The sequence below is a fragment of the Pan troglodytes genome, chromosome 3 (assembly GCF_028858775.2).
Source record: "Pan troglodytes isolate AG18354 chromosome 3, NHGRI_mPanTro3-v2.0_pri, whole genome shotgun sequence".
Lineage (NCBI taxonomy): Eukaryota > Metazoa > Chordata > Mammalia > Primates > Hominidae > Pan > Pan troglodytes.
Genome location: NC_072401.2, coordinates 181,363,985 through 181,389,786, shown reverse-complemented (window position 1 = coordinate 181,389,786; position 25,802 = coordinate 181,363,985).

The following is a 25,802-nucleotide window of genomic DNA, read 5'->3' as shown; positions in this document are numbered from 1 at the left end:
CTGTGATGCGACAGGGGTAAGTTTCTACAATTGAAATAATGACAATCAAAACATCAATCGAATATTTCAATTACATCAAGTGATTCCAATGTTCATTGAAGTAATATGTGTTACATGCCTAGGCCTTAAGAACTATGTTGGTGAGAGATAAATCATGTAAGCCAGATTTAAACTCACAGCACCACAATTAACTGAATTTAAAACATGATTCAAATATCACTACACACCAAAGTTATACTCAAATCTAATGTTACATGTGCAACGCATTAGAATGGAAGCCTTCGGGTGAAGTGAGATGCACACAGGGTAAAGGCAAATATGATTGAATAATATACGAGATAAGCTTTTACCAATAATGATCAGTTGCCATGGACCAAAGACATGACGTTCTCACCATATACACCTATGGGAACAGATAAAGAAATATGTGGTAAAGCATCCAAGAAAATAATGAACAAAGAGGAGTGCTTGAGACATGTTCTATCAGAGAACAACATTTAATAAAGTTAATTAAATCTGCCCAATGTTGTCAAAGAACAGACAGAGGAATAGAAAAAACAGCCCTGAAGTAAAGCCTACTATGTCTAAATATGACAGAATTAAATCTAAAATAAAATTCGAATCTAAAAGATAACTGCCCACATACATACACACACTTCATTCTCTCTCATGGTATTTGAAGTCTGGTCATTCTTCCTCTGGCTCACATCAATAGAAAGAATAATTTGACAATTTCTTTTTGTCCACTGCCAAACAATGATCTTATAATGCTGGCTTGCTCAGTCCCTTTTTTCTCTCCTAGATAAAACTGGGCATCCTGAAAAGGAAAAAATTTGACTCATAAGGATAAGGACAGTGGATGAGAAACAAAGAAGAGGTTTTTAATACAGAAAAGAGGAAGGGGAAATTTCCTTATTTCTTGAAGAACAGGCAGTGAAGTAGAACACACTATATAAATAATCCATCCTCCAGGGTGAAACTGATGCTGGCTGCTGTAACAATCAGACTTGACGATCTTAGTCAATGTGGCATCACTGTTCAACATCACTCAGATGCTATTTGAGCCTTCGTTGTCCAGTATCATGGCTGCTAGCCACGTGCAGCTCCTCAGCAACTGAAATGTGGCCAGTCCAAGTTTGATTTTGAACACTGAGTATGAAAAAAAGACTGCAAATTATCTCAATCATTTTTATATCAAAAACATTTTAAAGTGATAATATTGTGAATATATCGGGTTAAATATATGTTTAAAATTAATTTCACTTTCTTTTGACTTTTTAACATAACTATGAAATGTTTAAAATTATGTAGGCAGTTAGTATTACACAGTCATGGGTCACTTTATGATGGGGATACCTTCTGAAAAATGTGTCTTTAGGTGATTTTGTCATCATGTGAATGTCACAGAATCCACTTACACAAACCTAAATAGTAAAGCATACCACACACCTAGGCTATGTGTTGCAGGCTATTGCTCCTAGGCTACAAACTTGTACAGTATGTTATTGTACTGAATTGCAGGCAATTGTAACACAATGGTAAGTATTTGTGTGTCTTAACATATCTAAACATAAAAAAGGTACAGTAAAATGATGATACTATAATCTCTTGAGGTCACCGTCATATATGCCGTTGGCCATTGATGGAAACATCATTATTTGGTGCACAGCCTTATATTCATTGGTCAGCACTGCACTAAGATCTTTTTTCTAAGTAGTAACTCTAGGATTTTGGACCTTTAAAATTTCTAACTGAAGTCGTTGCCTGAGCAACTTGGTAAAACTTAGCACAATAAAATCATGTATAGCCTGGATTATCATCTATATTTTGCTCACCTGAGACATAGAATGACACACAAGAGAAATATAAGGAATCATAAGCAGAGGGCTAGTAAGTGACTGCCAGTTCTCACCATCAATTCTCTGAACAAAAAACAAGCTGAGATTTAAAACAAACAAACAAAAGAAACCTCACAAAAATCTAAAACGAAGTGCTGACCAAAATACCAGCAATTTTTCTACCATTCTTATTTCTGATTTAAAACCCAATCTTAAAAATTTGCTGTATTAGTCGGTTCTTGCACTGCTATAAAAAAAATACCTGAGCCTGGGTAATTTATAAAGAAAAGAGCTTTAATTCCTCATGGTTCTGCAGGCTGTACAGGAAGCATGATGCTGGCATCTGCTGGGCTTCTGGGGAGCCCTCAGGAAACTTTCAATCATAGCAGAAGGCAAAGGGGGAGCGAGCAGCTCACGTAGCCAGAACAAGAGGAAGACAGAGGGAAGAGGGAGGTACCACACACTTTTAAGTGACAGGTCTCAGGAGAACTCACTCACTATCACCAGAACTGCGCCAATGGGGAAATCTACTCCCATGACCCCATCACCTCCCATCAGACCCCACCTCCAATGTGGGGGATTAAAATTCAACATGAGATGTGGGTGGGGACACGGATCCAAACCATAACATTTGCCAAGTCTCAAAAGGTTAGAATCCAGAAAAGAATGTTTATTTTTAATTTTAAAAGATTCAACTAAAGGAGAGGATGAAAGTGTTTGAGGCCTGGGTCTTGTCTAAACTCTCATTAGTAATTACCTATATTGGTCGTGCACAGTGGCTCACGCCTGGAATCCCAGCACTTTGGGAGGCCTAGACGGGCAGATCACCTGAGGTCAGGAGTTCGAGACCAGCCTGACCAACATGGAGAAACCCCGTCTCTACTAAAAATACAAAATTAGCGGGGTGTGGTGGCACATGCCTGTAATCCCAGCTACTGGGGAGGCTGAGGCAGGAGAATCGCTTGAACCTGGGAGTCGGAGGTTGCCGTGAGAAGTGAAGCCACATCTCATGTTGAGATTGTGCCACTGCACTTCAGCCTGGGCAACAAGAGTGAAACTCCATCTCAAAAAAAAAAAAAAAGGAATTACCTATATTATGTTTTTATCCAAATGTTGGAAATTAAATTTCTAGGAAATTGATTCAAATGATGTCACAATTAATATGTGCCCAGAGTATTAATTTTTTAAAAAAGAGATAATAGAAGGAACTAGAAATGTAAAGCGTAACATAATTAATAGCTTAGATAACATTTTGTACATGTAATAGGAAACTGTAATAAATAAAATAGCAGAGGCAAAGTCAGACCTTTGAAGTTTTTCTTGGTAACCTTTTTTTTATGGGAACTAATATTATTTATCTTTTATGACCATTAGCCCTAAGGTTGGGATTCACTTTTCAAAAGGCTGTTAGAGGAAAATATATATATTGAATTATTCTGGCTGTTAAAACCCATTTAAAAATACCAGCTCATGTAATCAAATTAATATCAGGAGTCATGAGAGACTTTTAAACTTGGTTGAAATTCTTAAGTAGAATAATTTTGGTAGGTTCATAATTTTACCACAGTGTGTAAGCTCATTAAATAAGCTGTTATATTTTGATTTACACATTTTAGTTGCAATCTCTGTTGACATTTCCGTTGGAGTGTTCCAAATGCTCTTATAAATATTTTTCATTTTTGTTGGCTTTCAACTTTTCTAGTTTCACATAAAACAAATTTAGAACTCAGTAAGTTACCAATACAAAGTATTGGATCAAATATCCAATTTTTTACACGTACTAAAATATTCATCTCACACCCTACATTCCCTGACGGCCAGTTTTTCATTCTATGTTGACAGTGGGATTGCTAAGAGAAGAAAAAACAAGGTCACTAGTTTGCATTACCTGTGGGTAGGATCTAATAAACTCCCCAAATATAGGTTATAGTTATATAAATCTCTGAACAGGCAGATCTGACATTTAATGTCCTGTTTCAATCTGTTTGGGTACCTAATTTACTTTTAATTATCTGGATGGTTTCTGCTCATAATATTCCCAGGAACGTAATTTCTATTAGCTACTTATTTTAAGGTGATAATTCTCGAGGTTGTGATTTTGCATGCTGACCGATGATTGAAATTAGGTAGGGATGCTTCCATTTCCTGAATGCTCCTGACTCTCCCGATGAACCTTCTGCCTTAATCTCCTTAGATGAGGAAGCCAGAGCCCCTCTGGTTGTCTCTGAGTGGACATGAACACTTCCCTGTGAGGTTCTCCATTTTTTAAAGAGCTTTGTGAAATATAACTTACATACCAAGCAATTACCCATTTAAGGTGTACAATTCAATGGCTTTTAATACATTTACAGAGTCATCTTTACACCGTTGTGTAGTACTGACACATGCCACAGCATCATGAGTCTGAACAACACTGTGCTCAGTAAAGGAAGCCCGTCTCACGCACAGAAATGCATATCCTGCCATTTCATTTATAGGAAATGTCCAGAATAGGCACATTTATACAGACAGAAAGTATAACAGAAGCCTGGGGCTGGAGAATGGGGATGCTACGAGGTACTACTTCCCTTCAGGGGTGATAGCAAGGTTCTAAAATTAGATTGTGGTGATAGAAGTGGTTTATATGAGCAATTTCCATATGAGCCTTTATTCTCCCCTCTTCATTTTGTCTTTTACTTTCTTCTCCTTCTGAAGAAGCTACATTCTTCCCCAGACTTGGCTATATCTGAAATGTGCAATGCAGAGAGAAAGGATGATTAGAGCTTGTCTGGGCCTCCAATACCTAGTGAGGTTTTCCAATATTTAGCAAGAGGTCACTTTTGTTATCTGTTCTCTTGGACTCCAACAGCTAGAACTTCTGGTACTTTGGTAACTAATTTGGCTAAGACATCATTTTTTTCACTGATTAATATTGCCCGTTTAATAATGACCCACATTTTAGGCAGATGAGGAGAAGTTAAGAGCTCTCCGCCAGCGCCTGCCATTCCTACTCAGTTTGCCCTTTTCTTTTATATTCAAGAGACTATAGAAAGTGTCCCCAAGCCGATTATGCCAATTTCTTAATTTCACTTCAACCACATCTTTTGTTTTTTCTGTAACACTTGAAATCTTAGCAAGACTGAGTATGAGTCCATATTCACTTTTTTTTCAATCTAAGAAAGTCAAGCTTACTTAAATGGAACTATGTTCAAAGTAGAAATGTCAATTATTTATTACTTTACTTGCATTTTCTCAATAATATTTAATATAGTATTCCTAGAAAATAAGGATAACCATAAAATGATTCAATATATAGTTACCAATATATGTTCTAAATAGTTCATTTTCAATCTTGACCAGATAACCTGTCAATTAAAGTTTTAAAAATAAATTTCTTTTTAAAATATTTTACCAGGGAATATTTGAGTATTAAAATAAATTATTCTGACATTCTGCTTGGAAGGCACATGGCTTAGGGAGTGAATCTGTTCTGAATCCCTCTGTCTAAACTCCATTTTGCCCCTTTGAACCATCCAATTATTTTATAAAAGTTGTAAAATCTCAAGGGAAAGGTCCTTGTGTGGAGAAAGATCTAATGCTCACACTCATGTTAAGCACAAAAAATACAGGCACTGACCTCTATCTTTTTCTACTAACCACTGGTCTTCTTTAATCATGCATATGTGATATAAAATCATATATATGTGTGATGTTAATCATTAGTATTTAACCCTGTAAAACCCCTTTGCATTTTGTGTTTTAATATAACAACTTTTGCCCCAATATTATTACTTCATACAAGTACATTGCTTTTATTAATATGATTAAGATGGCCTGTGTACCATTTAAAAAGCTATAGACTTTTTAAAGGGTATAGACTATAACCTTTGCTATGGTCTGAATGTGTGCTCCCAAAATTCATAATTTAAAATCTAAATTTTCAAGGTGATGGTATTAGAAAGTGGGGTCTTTGAGAGGTGAAAAGTCATGAGGGCAGAGGCTGAGAGAGCTTCCTTGCCCCTTCTGCCATGTGAGGTTACAGAGAGGAGATAGCTAGGAAGGAGGCTTTCCTTGGACATGAAATCCACTGGCACCTCAGTTTGCATTTTCTATCCTGCAGAGCTGTGAGAAAATATTTATGTTGTTTATCAGCCACACAATATGGTATTTTGTTAGAGTAGCCTGAACGGACTAAGACAACTGTCATGCCATTTGATTTGCTTAAGTAAGGCATCACCTGCTGTGCAGTGTAAGAAAGCCACTTCATCTCAACAGCAGCAGCCCATAGAGGATGTTAATATGGAACAGAGGAGTCACACTGCATCAGTCAGACAAAGCATACCTGGCCTACTCAAGTCAAGAACTGCTTTTGTTTGAATGTTTTTGGCCTTCAAAACTCACGTTGAAACTGACAATCTTCAATGTGGTAGTGATGAGAGGTGAGGCCATTGAGAGATGTTTGGGTCACAAGGGCCCTGCCTTCATGAATGGATTAATGTATTATTTGGTTAATAGATTAATGAGTTATCAGGGGAGTGGGACTGATGGCTTTATAAGAAGAGAAACAGACACCTAAGTTAGCACACTCAGCCCCTCACCCATGTGATGCTCCGCACTGCATCAGGACTCTGCAGAGAGTCCCCACCAGCAGGAAGGTTCTCACCAGATTCAGCTCCTCAACTCTTGGACTTTCCAGCTTCCCTAACTGAAAGAAATAAATGCCTTTTCTTAATAAATTGCCTGGTTTCAGATATTCTGTATAACCAATAGAAAATGAACTAAGACAATCACTCGACAAATATGGTCAACATCATCACCCTAATCACCTTAATCATTCTTAATATTTTTATTGTGAAACACCCTCATTTTTTTTTTTTCATCCAAGCCTTAGTCAAAAATCTTGTGTAACTTTAAGGTATGTATATGTTAGTGAAAAGAATTAATATGAATGAGGAAACATTACCTAATAAAATAATTTTAGTTTTCATTTAATATATGTGAACACCAAAAATAAATTCATAAAGTCAGTTTCTAATTCCCTTTTGACATTTCTAGCATGGAATGCAAAACGGACTAAAGAAGATTTCTTTTTAGGGATCTTTATAAAATCATATTTCCTCTATTTATATATCATCTATATAATAGACAAAGCAAATTTTAGTTATTTATGTATTTAAAATTAATTCTAAGATTGACTAATCTTTTATGTTATTTATTTATTTATTTATTTTTGAGACACAGTCTTGCTTTGTCACCCAGGCTGGAGTGCAGCGGCATGATCTCAGCTCACTGCAAATTCTGTCCCCCAGGTTCAAGTGATTCTCCTGCCTCAGCCTCCCAAGTACCTGGGACTACAGGTGTGCACCACCAGGTCTGGCTAATTTTGTATTTTTAGTAGAGATGAGGTTTCACCATGTTAGCCAGGCTGGTCTTGAACTCCTGACCTTAGGTGATCCACCAGTCTTGGCCTCCCAAAGTGCTGGGATTAAGGCATGAGCCACTGTGCCTGGTCTGATTAATCTTTTAAATGTTAAATGTATTGAAGTCTCTAGATGAATACTTTCAAAAGGAGGCACAATAATATGATAATCACACAACTGATCACCATATATAACAAAAATATTATAGTGGTACAAATTATTGTAATATAGCTTAGACAAAACCATCTCTTATTTTTATTGTTTATATCTTAACCTATTCAATGATGTAGTGAGGGTTGAGTCTATGAGTGTATAGTGAACTTTTTTTTTTTTTTTTTTTTTGAGGCAGAGTTTTGCTGTTGTCACCCAGGCTGGAGTGCAATGGCACAATCTCAGCTCACTGCAACCTCTGCCTCCCGGGTTCAAGCAATTCTTCTGCCTCAGCCTCCCAAAGTAGCTGGGATTACAGGCACCCATCACCATGCCCAGCTAATTCTTTTGTATTTTTTAGTAGACATGGGGTTTCACCATGTTGGCCAGGCTGGCCTTGAACTCCTGACCTCAAGTGATCCACCTGCCTCGGCTCCCAAAGTGCTGGGATTACAGGCGTGACCCACCATGCTCGGCCGAGTATATAGTGGATTTTATAGGTTTTTAAAATGTCCTACTCTGCCAGGATAAACTGTGGCATTATTCAGTATTATCAAATTAGGATTTTCAAGTATTTTAGTATCTTTTTGTTTTAAAAAGCCAAGGATAAATTCCTAATATTTGCTTTGATAAAATCACTCCATTTATAGTGTAAACTAGAGACTTTTTTCTTTTTACCCACATTGTTCATATATGAATTTTTTTACCCAAGTCAGTCATCCAGAAAAAGTGAGTTTAATTTGGGATTATGCTACAGTAATCATGTAAATTAATAGAAGATTTTTCAAGTTTGCGTGTCTATATAGTTTCTCATTATACTACTACTATTTATGTATTTTTTCATTTTTTAAAAAATAAGACACATTCTTTATTTCTTAATATCTATATAGCTTAAAGATGTGTATTCCTGCGCTTACCAAATGACACGAGAATGATTTTTTAAAAAGCAGTTTGTAGCACCTCAACCTGACCACTGGATTTCAATCTCCACTGTTACTACAGTTTATTTTACCACACAAATCTTCTGTCACTTTTTGGATCTTTGCAGGTAAAAATACCAGCTTCACATTCAGAATGAACAATAAAAACTTATCATGTAAGATTTTTTACTAGGATTCCCAAGAAGTTGGTAAAATTAAAACAAAATAAGATAAATGTGTTTACTAAATATTCCCAGACAATACCAGAAACTCAACTCAGTACCTGATTTAAAGAAAAGAAAAGAAAAAAAAAAGCCTCCATTCCAAAGGGATTTCACTATTGATTGAATCTCTTTCCCAGAAACTCACAAGCAGAATCGGCAATTGTGACAGATGTCTTACATCTTGAGATTGCTAGTTGGAGTTAGGGGTTGCAGTGGCATTTGGTAGTGGTGTCACCTGGTGTAGGAAACTGTCACTCAATCACAAAGTCCAGGAACATTGTTGCAGGATTTGCAGATATGTGATCATAGTATATTTTAAATGTCCAAAAAAAAAAAAAATCTTATTGAAGGGATTACGAAGAGTCATCATATGCATAACGTTTTTTTTCTTTTTAATTTTTTGAGATGGAGTCTAGCTTTGTCACCAGGCTGGTGTGCAGTGACACAATCTCAGCTCACTGCAACCTCCGCCTCCCGGGTTCAAGCGATTCTCCTGCCTCAGCCTCCCGAGTAGCTGGGATTACAGGCATGTGCCACCATGCCCAGCTAATTTTTGTATATATATATATTTTTTTTAGTAGAGACAGGGTTTCACTATGTTACCCAGGATGGTCTTGATATCCTGACCATGTGATCCACCCGCCTCGGCCTCCCAAAGTGCTGGGATTACAGGCATAACCCACCGTGCCTGGCCACATGCATAACTTTTTAAGCTAAATATTTATATTAGTGGTATTATATAAGTTTACTTTTAAAAGTCAAAACTCACATTCAACTATTTCTACTTATTATGCCCAAAATTTACAGCTTTGATTATTAAACAGAGTCATCTGTGTTTCAGCATTGAGCTAACACAAGCTCATTCCAGAACCTACTATACTCATATTCCATAGCATATTATACACAATGAAAAATATTCTTCAGAAGCAAATTAATCTGTGTCATTGATCTCTTTTCCTTTTGGTTCATCCATCCATCAACGTGGTTTAATTTCCTTTATGAGAGTAACTGATGTTGACCAGACCAGGTGTAGCTTTTTTCTGATTCTTGAAGCTGGATGGGGTGTGTGTTAGGCCTTTCTTGCACTGCTGTAAAGAAATACCTGAGGCTAGGGAATTTTATAAAGAAAAGAGGTTTAATTGGCTCATGATTCTGCAGGCTGTGCCAGCATAGCTCCGGCATCTGATTCTGGTGAGGTCTCATCATGGTGCAAGGCAAAGGGAGCAGGCACGCACATGGGAGAGCAGGAGCAAGGGGACCTGGGGAGATGTTACACACTTAAAAAAAGAAAAAGATATATGGTGAGAACTCATTGTCATGAGGACAGCACCAAGCCATTCATGAAGGATCCACACCCATGACCCAAACACCTCCCACTAGGCCCCGCCTCCAACACTGGGGATTACATTTCAACATGAGATTTGGAGGGGACACGCATCCAAACTGTATCAGAGTGGGAGATGTTAAATTCTCCAGGATAGAGGTGCGAAGTCTGTCATCCTTAAAATCGGAGAGACCGATTATACCAGGCTCCCAAGTAAAAACCCAAAAGGACACACGAGAGGAACAAGAATTTCTTGCCTATTACTGCATAACACATTACTCTCAAACACAGCGTTGTAAAATAACAACTTGTTTACTTGTTTAGTTTCACTTTTATTTTCTGGGTCCCAAATTCTGGGAGGACTGAGCTACGCTGCTCTTATTTGGCTTCTCGTAGGTTGCTGTAGCCGGATGTTGGCTGGAGCTGCAGTTATCTTAATGTTCTTCTGGGCTGGATGGCCTAGATTGTTCGCTCATGTGGCTTACAGTTACTACTAGCTGTCAGCTGCAGGTCAAGCTGGGCCATCTACAGGAAAATTAAGAATTTAGACACGGCCTGAAACCCTTCGGGTGCAGTGTCTGATATTCGGTATTCTCACATAGCAGTTACTGATTTCCCTGAGAAAGTAACTCAAGAGTAGCAGGTAGAAATTGTGTGGCTTCTTAAGATTCAGTGTCAGAAGTTACATAGCATTGACTGTGTGCATTCTATTTTTGAAAGACAACACAAACATTCCCAGATTCAAGGGGGAGGGGGTTTAGATTCACCCACTTGATGGGATGTGACAAGACCACATTGTAGAATAGAATGAGGGATGGCAAACTTATGCAACCTGCAACCGTCTTTGGAAAATACGATCTGTTGCAAGGGATGCATCTGAAGATAGACTGAACCTTATTATAATTGTAGCCCAGACATGACCCAGCTAATGCTCTAATTGGCTTGAAGTAATAGGAAGTGTCTGGTGGAAGATAATTGTTGCCTCCTCTAAGATTTATACAAATGTAGGTGCCTCAGTAGACAGCTGCAGCTGAGTTGCCAGCCAACGGTCCGCGTCAACTGCAGCCACGTGTGTATCAGAACTTCCAGACTTTTTATTTTTTGCTAGTTCGAAGATCGTGAAATGTTTCTTATTGTGATTTTGATGGCCATTTCTATGATAACTAGTAAAATTCACACCTTTTAATATGCTTGTTTCATCAGGCTTTCTCTACTATGAATTTTCTTTAATAACTTTTGCACATTTTCCTATTGGGATTTTTATTATTACTTTTTAAAATGTCGTTGAAAGTGAATTATATACTCTGAAAACTATTCCTATATTGGTCATATGTATTACAAATTTCTTCATCAATTTCATCAATTCAAGGACAACTGTGACTTGTCTTTTCACGGAAATATTTTTAAAATTAAATATAGAATATTTTATCAACATTTTTAAAAGATTGTTTGTGTATGTATTTTGTGGAAATCTTCCACTCCTATAAGGCCATAAAGATACTCTCTGTATTGACCTCTGAAATCTTCAGTATTGCTTTACATAATTAGGTGTTTACTTCTCCTGGACTTGGTTTACACATCTTACATATGGTAGGGATATACACTTTGATTCCATAAGAATGATGAATTTTTCCAGCATCATTTATTGCATATGCTCTTCAAACATATGTGCAAGTTTCCCTATGTATGTGAGTCTGTTTCTAGCATGTCCTTCTGTTCTGTTGGTTCATTTCTTTAACCTTGCATTAGTACACATTATCTCAATTACTGTAACTATTTCAATTTGTTTTGATAGATAAAAAGAAGCTCTCAACTTAATATCTCTTTAAGAATCATTATGACTATTATCAGCCATTTCTCTTTCACATACATTTTAGACTCGGATTTTCAAGATTCAAACACATATATAGACATCTGTTGCAATTTTAATTACAATTACATTGAATATATAGGGAGAATTTAAATTATAAAATATTGAGAATTCTGTAAATGAACAGGGCTTATTTGGCCATGCATAAATGCATGGCCCATAGTTTAATGATATTTAATGAATTTTTATAATTTTCTCAAAAAAGGCCATGCATACCTTTTCTTAGGTTGATTTGTGGGAACTTTATAATTTTGGTTGCTATTGCAAATTGTTTTTTAATTAAATTTATACTTTTATCTTCTGTTTATAAGAATTTAATTAATTTTTCTAAATGGATCTAATATCCAGCACCATTATAGAAATACTTATTAATTTTCTAGATTCTTCTGTGGATTTTCCTAGGTTTCCTACTGAGACTTATTAATAGAAATTATAATAATATTATTCCTTCCTTTCCAATTTTTATGATTTTTTTCTTACTGTATTGGTAAGGACTGCCAACAGAAATATTAAATTAAAGCAATAATAGCAGACATCCTTATTTCAGGACTGCTTTTTTAAACTTAGTGTCTAGAAAATATTTAATGGCATGAATTAATATTCATGATTTTATGTGCCAATTATAAAATGCCAATTATAAAATAATAAAATCTGATCCTAATTTTAAAATGCATTTTAAAATTAGTCACAGAGCTCTCTGTCTCTCTCTCTCTCTCTCTCTCTATATATATATATGAATTGTATACACATTTTTTCTTGTCTATTTAAAAGAATATTCAAAAGGACTTTCTGTGCATGTGTGTGTGTGTATTGCATTTCTACAGTGGACCCAAAGCTAAAGACAGTGTGACATGTTTTATTCTCATTATAAAGAGTGGTTCAGGACACCCATGCAAGCTTAGATATTTTTAAACTGGTTCTGACATAGTAACCCATCACCTACCTTGAGGGATGAAGTGAATCGAGGCTGAAAAATATCGAATGAGAGAGAGAGAAAGAGACAGAGAGAGAGAGAGAGCTACTTGAGAGAGAGTAGTTGAAATGCTGTGACATTTCCTTCCTCCCATCTCTAAGATTCCATGGAAAATGACCAATTTTGGATTATGTGCTTTTTCTTTTCTATGCTTAAATGCATTTTAGAGTATGGAGTTGGGGGACTTAGAAAGCTTCTGATACACTTTGAGTCCACAAAAGATATATTTATGTCCTTTGTCTATCAATGCTTTTGGATCATCCCAATTCAAATGACAAGGAAGTCTTTGATAGAACAACAGGAAGAGTTCAAACTTTGGGAATTTGGGGGACCAATGTCCTGGTGCCTGGCTCGCAGCAGGAGAAAGTTGAAGGCAGAAGTTTGACTATAGCTGCCTTGCTGAAAGCCGAGCAGAGGGAAGTGGCAGTAATGGAGTGTGTTACAATCCCAGTGAAAGCAGCAGGAAGGAGAATGTGTTGGGGGCAGACTTCAAACTCTGTGAAAGTAATCTGGACTATGACTATCTTCAAATGAGCTCTGCTGAATAGAACCAACTGGATCAGTTAAGGGACCTTGAGATAGAGGCTGTTTTTTTTTTTTTTTTCTTCCACCTAAACGTGTTTCTCATTTTATGGTATAAAATGATCTGTAGGAAACAGCCACCCAAATAAGGTCTTCATTTCTCAACCTGCGTCACATCTTTTCCAAATGGCATGTAAAAAAAAATGATGAAAGTCACTTTAAGTCCACAGCATTTAAGAAACAGGTGCCTTCTCCAGGTAATCTTTCTGTCTCTTCTGGATGAATGTAGACATGTCTAAGTCCACCAGAACGTGGTGGAGTCACATGATTTAAGAAACTTTGTCCTCTGAATCATCACATGGAAGAGAATCACCATCAACTAGAAATATTGAACTATTACTTAACTAAGAAATGAACTTTGTTTTGAAAAGTCACTGAAACTTAGAACATTTTTCTAGACAGCAACTAATGTGACCTATAAATACAGACATTTCAGAAGGGGTAACACTATGGACATGTGAAGCCTGAGAGGGCACCCAGAACCCTAATGTGGGAGAGAATGTCAGAGAGCTCCTATGAAGAGAATCTTGGTCAGAGTGTACCTGCACCCAGAAGGTCAGAAACAATGAGTAGTAAGTAGAGCGGAGGATTGAAAATTAAAAACGGTAACCGTAGTAAGTATAGTTATATCAGTTTCCTATTGCTTCTGTAAAAAATTACTACAAATTTCATGGCTTAAAACAACACAACTTTATTACCGCACAGGTTTGTTGTTGTTGTTGTTGCTGTTTCTGAGACAGGGTCTCACTCTGTTGCTCAGCCTGGAGTGCAGTGGCACCATATCGGCTCACTGTAGCCTTGACCTCCCAGGCTTAAGCAATCCTCCCACCTCAGCCTCCCAAGGAATTGGGACTACAGGCATGTACCACCATGCGTGGCTAATTTTTGTATTTTTTTTGGTAAAGATGGGGTTTCACCATATTGCCCAGGCTGGTCTCAAACTCCTAGGCTGAAGGGATCCACCCATTTTGGCCTCCCAATATGCAGGGATTACAGGCACATGCCACTGCACAGTTTTTACAGATCAGAAATCCCGTGTGCTTGGCTGGGTCCCTGCTTAGAATCTCACAAAGCTAGAGAAATGGTGTTAGTAGGACTGTGTTTTCTTCTTGAGGCCCAGGGAAGAATCTATTTTCATTTCCTTGCTCATTAACGTTGCAAGCAGAAGTCAGTTCCTTGTAGTTATAGGACTGAGGTGCCCATTTCTTTTCTATTGGCTGAAGGTCTTTCTTAGTGTGTAGAGGTCACCTGCATTCCTTTGTTTATGGCCCCTTCCTCTAATCCCTTCTCACACCACATCTCTCTGACATGTCTATCTTCTTTTTCCAATTTTAAGAGCCTATGTGATTATACTGAGCTCACTTTATTCAGTCAGGACAATTTCCTCATTTTAAAGTCAGCTGATTAGTAATCTGAATTCCATCTGCAAAGTCCTTTTTGCTAGTTAACATAGCATAACCATGGGGTAACAGGATAGCACCTGCAGCAAAGGGCATGGGGTCCCAATCCTGCCTAAGTTACCAATAGACACACATTAGAATACTAATTTAGGTACAAGTCTTAGGAAGGGGAGCATATGCAAATCTGATACAACTTGAAGACATTGTATAGAACTGTATTTTAGTCTGATGAAATATTAAAAATTTGGTACAACTTGAAGATATTATATACGACTGTATTTTAGTCTGATGAAATATTGAAAATTTGATACAACTTGAAGATATTATATAGGACTGTATTTTAGTCTGTTGAAATATATCTGGCCTATCCTTGACTCTCAATAAATATCCATTGAATGACTGAATTAAGTAATTGGCACATCTGTAGAATCTGCCCAAGATTTCACCTGGTGGCTCTATTGAGATAATTTGGGGTAATTTCTCTCTCTCTGTATTTTAAAAATATATTTGAAATATACACCTATTTTTGGTCTTTCAAAAACATATATGTATCATTTTTAAAGTTTATCAGTACTAATGGTAATTATTCTATAATAAAATATTTACAATACTTAGTGCAGTGTTGTACTAACAATCATGCATCATTCAACATTGAAGATACATTCTGAGAAAGGCATAGTTAAGTGATTTTGTCACGCAAATACCGCACAGTGTATTTACACAATACTAGAGGTATAGTCTACTACACACATGGGCTATGTGGTATAGCCTATTGGTTCTAGGCTACAAAGCTCTTACAGCATGTTACCAAAGTGAATGCTGTAGGCGGTTGTAAAACAATGGTAAGTATTTGTGGATCTAAGAATTTCTAAACATAGAAAACCTTCAGTAAAAATACAGTATTATAATTATACAGGACCATGTTACATATGTCGTCCATTGCAGACCAAAACCTCGTCATGTGGTGCATAATGGTACATAAATAGAAACTGATGGTGGGAATTGAATAGACTTTTTTTTTTTTTACCTTAGTAGTGCAATATTTTAAAGGGTGTTTTCTACATCGTTTCTAGAAGAATTGGTTTCCCACATCCTTTGTGGGAGACACATTTGCCTTTATGTGTCAGTTCCAATAACACTGATATGCTCTGTGAAGGTCTTTGCTGCACTTCATGCAATTACATCTTACTTATTAATTATCTGGTATGTAGTAAACATTCAGTCAGTTCTCAGAGAATATGTTATAAGTTCTAGGAGTTCTCAGGCCTGTTAAATATCATCATTTTACAAATATCTCATCTCATGTTTCCATATATTCAAGCGTCATTCTTTTATTACTTTTAAATATCCAGGAACTTGATATGTGATATTGACTCCAACCCACTTACAAAATCTACTCACTATTTTTCTGCAAAGCCTTCCTAGAGGCCTCATGTCATTTTTTTCCCTCCCAAAGAATAACCTGTTATTGGCTAAACAATTCATATTTGTAAAAGTAATTACATTCGTAGTTTGCATTTTCTTGTCATATAGAAAGTTTGAGTTTACTTTATAACGTTTATTTTTCAATTACATTTTCACAATTAATATTTTCTCCTGACTGTTTTATTGCTATTATATACAAGGCACTTGAATAATATCCTGATTTTTGCTCTGTACATTAAAAAAAATAGTATTAAGCATCAAAATGCCTTCCACTGTTCCTTTCCACCAAATAAATTGGTAGAGATTTCTTAAAGATTCCTTTATGATCATCTTCTTCTGAGGCAATGAGGATAAGAGAGTAAGTGACAGCATGTGTATTTAAAGATTATTGCTGTTATTATCTTGCCTTGAGAAAGGAGATTTAAGGTTCATATCTTTTTAAACGTACAATGAATCAGAGGGAAATTGAAACGAGTTGGTGAGATTTTGCAATAAAATAGAACAAAACATATTCTGATCTCTTTAATAACAGTTAAAATGTGGGTTTCTCTCTTCTCTTTCCACTTCACAGGTTGAGGCCTTACCCCAAAGATTTGGCACATGACATGCAAGGATAGCAGAAGGAGACATTTTGGTTAGAAAAAGAAAATTCATAAAGGGTCTATTAGTATGACAGCACAAGCTACGCTTCATGTAGATATTTCAATATTGTATTGCTCTTTTCTTTGATCTTGCAACCAAAATAGGGTCCTAGAAACCAAAATAGAAGCCCAAGGAGCTGTCTGTTTATGCAGGAAGATGTCACTAGCATTGAGTTAGCAATCAGACACACCCACCCAGAGAGAAAACAACTCATCTGTAAGAGCACCTAACCTTGGGGCCAGCAACAGGAGAATATACACTTCCTTGTCTTCTATGCATATTTAACTTGATCTGTTTTCCTTGTAAACACTGGTCCCTTATCCATATGAACATGCAAATTGACTAGGGAGGGATTTTAACAAGTATTTTTCTTCTATGTTCCCCTAAGAAAAAAGTCTTCCATCAGAAAAGCATGTCCATAATTGAATGCTAATTCAAGTTCCTCTTACTCAACAAAACCTTTCTTGAAAGCTTTTTCGTTGTCCTCTTTCTACTCACAGAGTTGTCAATAAGTTAATCTATACTACCCACCACAACGTGAAATTATATTTTGTCACGTATGATGTGCTACTATTTCACTTTTGTCAGCCTTATTTTTCAGCTTTAATAAAAGTTTTAGGGGACCTGATTTATTTTTACTATTTTGTTTCCCAAAACACATGTACTTTACCAGTCATAGCAAATACTGAAATGATTGATACATTGAAATAAATATGTTAGGAGATATAAATAAGTATATATATACACATATATGGTATGTAACAGAATTCAAGTGTATCTGGATATATAATTATATTTGCCTAGCATTTATTAATTATCTTAGAAGCTATGATAATATGCTGGCTTCTTTTTCTTTATGCATAAAATCATTTCCTAGTAGCGAATTAGGTGCTTAGCAAGCGTGGGAACATCTATTACTGCTAATGAGCTGACTCATTGACTGCGATTGAAGTCATACCTCTGTGTAAGCATCTGGGGCTGAAAGTTTGCTTAAGAGAGTTTGAGATGAGCGTGGGGGAATCAATCGCAGCTGAGCCTCGGTGAACCTCTTCCTCACAGTCATGCACTCTCTTGTCCATCTAGGGGATTGCCCTTTGCTCCCTCTTCTGCATGATCCCCCACAGTCTTATTTTCACAAAGGGCAACTGAAGCCTGTTCAAAGAAACACATGGACTGGACATTACATCCGCACTTGAAGCCAAACTTCCTTATAAGGAAATGTATTCGTTTTGCTTAATTCTATCTCATATAGCAAACTTGGGAGGAAAAAAAAAGTAAAGGTTATAGGTCCCTCAATATTTCAGAGTTGTAAATTTCATATGTTGAAAGTAAATTGGAACCACTTATGAAGAAAGGTAGAAAGCTCTATATTTTCTTTAGCCTCTTAAAGAGGATCTATCATTATTCCAAACTAACTCACACTTGAGAGGACAGAACATTACATCATATTTTCCTTTCTTGTCTTCTAATTCCCATTTAAACTTTATAAATCCTATGTCAATTTATGCAGGATTCTCCAGTTGGGACTAGGTTCAGGTGCTGTGAGCAGACATACAGAAAGAAGGAGATGAAGATCTTCCCTATCTGGTATAAAGATTACAAAACTTAATTAAACTCATGGCGTGGTATGGACAAGAAGCCCTCTGTCCATCTATTCGCAAATTATGGTGGCGAAGCAAAATATATATCAAAATAATTAAGACAAATATCAAGAATGTATCTTTCTACCTTTTTTATGGGAGATATTTCTTTTTGAATGGAGCAGGTAAATAAATAGAGCTAAGCATAACGGGCAGAAAGATAAGCCAGCTTTGCTGCAGTCCTTCAATACTGACCACTGTTACATTTACTATCAGCTGCCAAGAATAAAATGAATATGACATTGACTTTTTATTGGCCGATGCCTCCAGATGGTATAATTGGTCTTGATTAATCTTACATTCATCTCCTATTGTCAGAATTCAAGGTGAAATTGAGATGCTATTAAGCTCATTTATTTCTGAATTTTTTTGTGTTTCACCTCTTATTATGAGTAGTCACTAAGTCTTTCCCTTGTCTCTCCACACAATGTCTCAGGCACCCTTTTGACAACTACTTAATTACAGACCTTTACCATCTCTCGTGATTAAACTACGAAACTAGTGTGGACGCGCGCTGGCTAAACTATTGTCTCATCAGTTACATGCATATAACTTATGAAATTAATCATTCATTTTATTTGTAGTAAAATTATCCTTTAGAGCAAAGAGATATAATTTTATGTATCTTTCATGCATCTTTTATCCAATGATTTTATTTATCTTCCAGATTGTTTATGAATCCCTATATTTTTTCATCTTTATCCTTCCCTAGCCCAGTTTTGATGTGTCATTCCTTCACCAAATATGTATTGACAACCTGGTGGGTTGCTAGGTTAGGTCCTAGTTGGGGTGTCTTTAAATCATTCTTGAAAAATGATTTAAAGTGATTCTTTTATTTAATAATATTAAAATAAAGTGATTCTTTGATTTAATAATAACAAAAGCACTAATTGCTACCAGCATTCCTTTGACCAAAACATGATTCACTTTTAACACATGCACACCTCTCCTAACAAACATGGAATATTTTAAGTTAGCAGCCTCAGCAAAGTATCATGATTTCACTGGTAGAGCTCCATACACTGGGAACAGTCGGAGAACAAAAAATGTGCTAATGAGACATCAAAATAACTTATGTATATAATTCTGCCAGGCATCAACAGCTTTGGGAGAGGATTTAACGTATCTGAAAAATAAAAAGGCCATTTAGCTGGCCTCTGGTCATTTATTCCTTGACGATACAGCTGCTGTTCCATGTTGTTACCAGCTATGAAGTCAACTCTTGAAGTGAGGATGTAGGCCAAGCTACAACATGCTGCTGCCATTTCACAAATGATCGGATTCATGAGATGTTTAAAGAAAACAAAGGTTAGGGCTTTCATGGAGTAGAGGGTTTAGGGAGAAGAGATCATAAATATATTACAAAAGACAGGTGATAAATTAATATGAAGCAAGCCTATTGGAAAATGAAATATCCTGGTGATCCTCATCCCCTTGAATTTGGGCTTTTGGTAATCAACACTAGCTGATTTGGCTGTGTGTGAATGATGTCAAATATTCCAATTTTATATTATTTACCTATAAAACTGTGAACCAAAAAACACATCAAACAAAAATCTCTATGGAGCAAAACCCATGCTAAGAAATATAGTGTTTCCAAGTCCCCAGAAGGACCAACAAGTACATTTTAATTACTGCCTGACATTTTGCTGATTGTTTTCTATTTGGTCCATCTGGCCTTTGTCCTTTTATGCCCCCTTTTCTGTTTCATTGTATATTAATCATGTATTTTGTTATTTTGTTTAATTGCTTCTATTTGGGTTTTGTTATAGCTTTTAGAGTTGCTCTTTTAGTGTCATACCATAGAAATAATAAAATACATACTTGACTTATGTCAGTCTATCTGAAAATAGTTTTCCACATCTCAAATAATGTGTAAAATGGTATAATATTTTAAATGTATTTAGTGGCATCTTTCTTTTTGTGTCCTTGTCTGCATTTTAATTCTACATAATTTAAAAACCAAGACAATATTATTACCTTTATTATGATTGCTGAAATAGTGAATATTCTTGGCCGGGCATGGTGGCTCACGCCTGTAATCCTAGCACTTTGGGAGGCCAAGGCAGGCGGATCACAAGGTCAGGAGATCGAGACCATCCTGACCAACATGGTGAAACCCCGTCTGTACTAAATAATACAAAAATTAGCTGGGCGTGGTGGCACGTGCCTGTAGTCCCAGCTACTTGGGAGGCTGAGGCAGGAGAACCACTGGAACCCGGGAGGCGGAGCTTGCAGTGAACCAAGATTGCGCCACTGCACCCTAGGCTGGGCGACAGAGCGAGACTCCATCACCAAAAAAAAAAAAAAAAGTGAGAATTCTTATATACAATAGTCCCGCACCTTTATCTGTGGTTTCAATTTCTGCAGTTTCAGTTATCAGCAGTCAACCACAGTTCAAAAATATAAACTGGAAAATCCAGAAAAAAACAATGTCTAAGTTTTAAATTGCACATGGCTCTGAGTAGCCATGATGAAATCTCATGCTGTCATGCCTGTCCAACCCAGGATGTGAATCATCCCTTTGGCCAGATGTCCATGCTGTGTGCGCTAGCTGCTCGTTAGTCTCTTAGTAGACTTCTCAGTTAATAAAATAAAAAAGACATAGTATATATAGGGTTTTGTACTATCTGAGGTTTCAGGCATCCACTGGGCATCTCTGATCACATCCCCCTTGGAAAAGGGGGAACTACTGTATTTACCCATATATTTACAATGTCTAATGATGTTTATTCCCTGTTATACTTTAATGCCTCCAAAAGAGTTTATCTTTAGTATTTATTTTACTTTGGGCCTGTCAGTAATGAAGTCTAAGATTTGTTTTTGATAACATTTATTTATTTTGATTTAATTTTGAAAGCTATGTTCACTGGTTATAGCATTCTATATGGACAGTTTGTTTTTGTCGTTCAGCACTTTAAAATATTCCATTTCATTATCTTTTGATTTCTGTAATTTCCCTTGAGAAGTCAGCTGACCTTCTTGCTGTTAGTCCCTCAGTTTTTTCAGTGATTTTCTACTATATACCTATTGAGGTGAGGTTTTATTTACATTTATTCTTCTTGGGGTTTAATGAGTTTCTCCAATCAGTGGGAATATATTAATATCTTTCACCAGATTTTAAGAATATTTTTCCTGTTTTTTTCTCATCACTTTTCTTTCTTGCTATGACTTCACTGACCGATATATTAGAAATTGTTATTCTCTAAAATGTATATATTCGGGTTTTTTGTATTATTTTAATGTTTTCCCATCTGTGCTTTAGTTTAGATTTTATTTCTTAACTAAACTGACTTCAAGTTCTCTAATCTTATCTTTGTCAGGGCTCAGTTGCTGTTAAACTGATCTCACGCGTCCCTAACTTTAGGTAGAATTTTGCACCCCTAGAACGTTTGTTAGGTTGGTGTGTATAGATTCTAATATTCTGTTCTTCATACTTCTTTTTATCCACAGGGTCTGTGTTTTTCTCTATTTTCTTTAACATATTAGTTATACTTGTTTGAAAATCTGTGCCTGCTCACTCTAATATTTGGATCATCTCTTTGGTGTTATTTACTATCTTATCTTCAGATTACTGATTAATTTTTCCTATTGTTTTGCTAGCCTAGTAATTTTTTATGTATATTATAGGTGATACTCTACAGATCCTCTAAAGCTTAATTTCCTCTGAATAATGTCATGTTGTTTTATGAGAGACAGTCAAATTACTGGTGGAGATTCTTGGTGCTCTTAGGATTTTGATATAGGTGTTGTTAGGATGTGCCTATTTCCAGTTTTGTTCTTGCTCCTAAAGAGGAGTACTTGCTCTTAGGGCATTGTACTCACTCCTATCAAGCAGCCTTTCAAATAAGTACCTGAGCTATCCTCAAAGGTTTTTCAGGCTGGTGGGGTCAAAATTCTAACATCTCTATGACACTGTGTGAATGCTTTAATATTTGTTCAACTTTCAGCCTCCTAGGAGCTATTTTCTGGGATCTCTCCCTGCACACAATATAACTTAAGAATCAACCAAAGATTGGAGACGAATCCTAAGACAGATATTGAACCTTAGAATAGAAATTTAGGGAAAAAAGTCCCAATGAAGGTAATATGAGTCTGAAGATCTTTGTATGATATGTTAACAATTTCCAGGATTGCCCACAACAGAAAAGCACTAGGCAAGGAGATTTTTATGCTGAGGATGTGTGAATAACCTTGAGATGTAAGATGTTTTATCAATTAACTAGAGAGAGAGAGAGACGAGAACCAGGTTAGCACACCATCCTGGCTATGCTAAAAAGTTTTAATTGTATCCACTAGAAGAAAGGGAGCTACTCATTTCTCTTTTAAGAAGGAGAGGTAGTGATTGATATTTAAAAAAGCAATTTGAAGTTTGCGTAAAGTGGACCAAGTAGGAACAGTTTTTAGGAAGGTAGTGCATTCATCTAGGACGAGAATAATTAGCACTCAGCTAGTGATGTAAGGTTAGAGAGTTGTGAAGGATATTTGTGAAGTAGAGTAGAGAAAAACTGATAAATAATTGAGTATACATAGGAAGGAGAAAAGGCATTTAAAATGCTTCCATTTCCATTTCTAATGACTTGTCCATTTCCAGTTTGGAAGATTGGGCATATTTTGTAACAGTAAGATGGGAAATAGAATGAGCGAATTCTATGAGAAAGGATTTTAGTTTGGTCTTGACACATTAACACGAGTATTTAATTTTATTCTAGGTGTAAATTGTCTCAGTACATATTCCAAATATGGGCTGTAGGTTAAGAAAACCATCATCTAGAAACAGAGTTTTAAAAATCATATGAGAGATTTTGATTATGAAGACCATAATAATGTAAGAAATACATTAATATAATAGGTATTTAATTGTTTGTAAATAGTAATTTCAACAGTCTAAAATATTAGGTACAGCTTTATATGCATATTTGTATGTAATTGTATATATTTCAGCAAATGTTTGTTGACAGTTTAAAATGATCCAAGAATGATGCAAATGGCTGAAATTAGAAATAGCAACAAGATTCTCTCCTTCTTAAAAATATAGAAAGAAAAGCTATTAAATATTTATTAGGATTATTATTACTAACATTTTACTTCACGGGTTGTCAATTTCATGTAAAGGATGTCACAGCAAACATAAGCAAAATTTTAAAGTAAAGATGATGTGTATTCTGTATAAAAACATGAAGTACTTTCAGATATTCACACTCATTATAGCCTATGCAATAAAAATTAATCCCACATATAACTGCAGTTCCATTTTTGCTGACTTTCAAAAGCATTTGGAGTAGCTGTTAGGAAAATACAGAGAAATCTATATGCCTGCTAAGACTCATTTGTTAGGCCTCAGGGTATACCAAGTTCAATCAGCAATGACTGTCAGATTAGATTCAGATAACATTTAGTGTGTGTGATCACTGGTATTTCCTTTATCCTTTCTGCAATGAGGATTAATTGGGTTCATGACCTAAGCAGGGAAAAAATGCCAATAGTTGTGCCCAATGGACATTTAAGTCTAGACGTTATCTTCTTGTGGCAATAGTGCTGTTCTATACATATTAAAAGGAACCTAATAAACTAAAGAATGGACTAAAATGTATAATTAACACACCTAATAAAGTATGCTGTTACATTCATTTAGGTATTTTAAAAACTGGCATTTTTTTTCTCCGTAACAGTGGCAACACATTGAAGTAGATACGATACAAAATGCAAATTTATTTTGCAAAAAGCTTTTGAAAATAATTATCCATCTACCAAAGTAAGGGATTTTTTTCTTTTAACATTTTGATTTCTTATTTTGACTCATTGTGAGGCCGCCATCATAGGCTTGTACATGATGTGAGGGAAAAAAAAACTTTGAACTTGTGTAACTGTGTTAAGAGAATCCTGAGTTGCCTGACTTCATGAAAAATAATGGACTATAAAAAATTACAAAGATGTTAAGAAAAAGCAGAAAGTGCAAAAATGATGGCGGTATGCAACAGAATTCACATAGCAAGCTTAAAGTTGCTGTAAATTCCTTTACAAAAGTAAAAGGGAAAATAAGATGGATAAAAGCCATTCAAGACAGGTTAGATGCAAAAAAAAAGACTGTAGTTAAGCTGTAGCTCACCTACTAACAAAAACCAATTAAATATTTCCCATCTTTCTAAGCTTCTTATTACAAAACAAAGGGAAAAGTCTTAGATTGACATTTTCTGAAACTGGCATATCTTTAAAAACTACATAATGATAAGCCTTCTAATTAACTTGGATATTGAAGCCAATGATTCATTATACTTTCATGTTTTTTTTTTTAAAGAAATGCTATATCCTGTCCTGAAAGTGCTTTTATATATACTTTGTTGTAAGTTGAAGGGGGAGAAAGTAAATATAGGTTCCCGCAAAGATGAAGTGTACACCAGAAGCTTAGAGTCAGATAAATGATCTTGGAAAGATGTGATAAATTTAGTATTATAAAAATCTCCACTTGAGAGTGACAGGAAATTGAAACAAAGTGTATAGAAAAAGTGCAGTCTTTAAAGGTCCATTTATAAATGTCACAGTATCAAGGAAACCTATTTCTAAAGACAGAATTTCAATTCATTTTGGTGTTAAGTGTCAGTGACAAGTGACACAGGTCAATCCTCCGTCAATGACAAAAGGCAAAAGAATGGCAAATATTTATAAATACACTAAACTACTCATGGAAGGTCATATAAACAGCAACTACTTTTTAACTCAGCCCTGAATGGTGTAATTGCTTATTACTCATCCTGACCTTAGAATAGAAACTCATCTTTAATAGTGGCAGCAGGACTTACCTGATATCCTTTCCCTGGGAGCAGTTACTGGATCCCTTTATTAACTCATAGCAAGAATTGCAGGCCGGGTTCAGTGGCTCACGCCTGTAATCCCAGCACTTTGGGAGGCCGAGGCGGGTGGACCACTTGAGGTCAGCAGTTCAAGACCAGCCTGGCCAACATGGTGAAACCCCGTCTCTACTAAAAATATAAAAAATTAGCCAGGCATGGTGATGGGCACCTCTAATTCCAGCTACTTGGGAGACTGAGGCAGAATTGGTTGAACCCGGGAGGTGGAGGTTGCAGTGAGCTGAGATAGCGCCATTGCACTCCAGCCTGGGCAACAAGGGCGAAACTCCATCTCAAAAAAAAAAAAAAAAAAAAAAAAAAAAAAAAAAAAAAAAAAAAAAAAAAAAATTGCATTTGGCTGACTAGTTGTGGGAAGTGATATATGAGTAATTTGTTACTAATAGTTGTCCTTTCAAACAGTAAAATTCCATACACTAGATAGATTTTAAAAGATATTCTTCTATGACATGTATTTGAGTACTTCAAATGGCCCCTTTACTTTTAAGGAATAATAATTCTGTCTCTGTTGAAACACATCAAGACAACTTTAACATGTAATTCTTATAG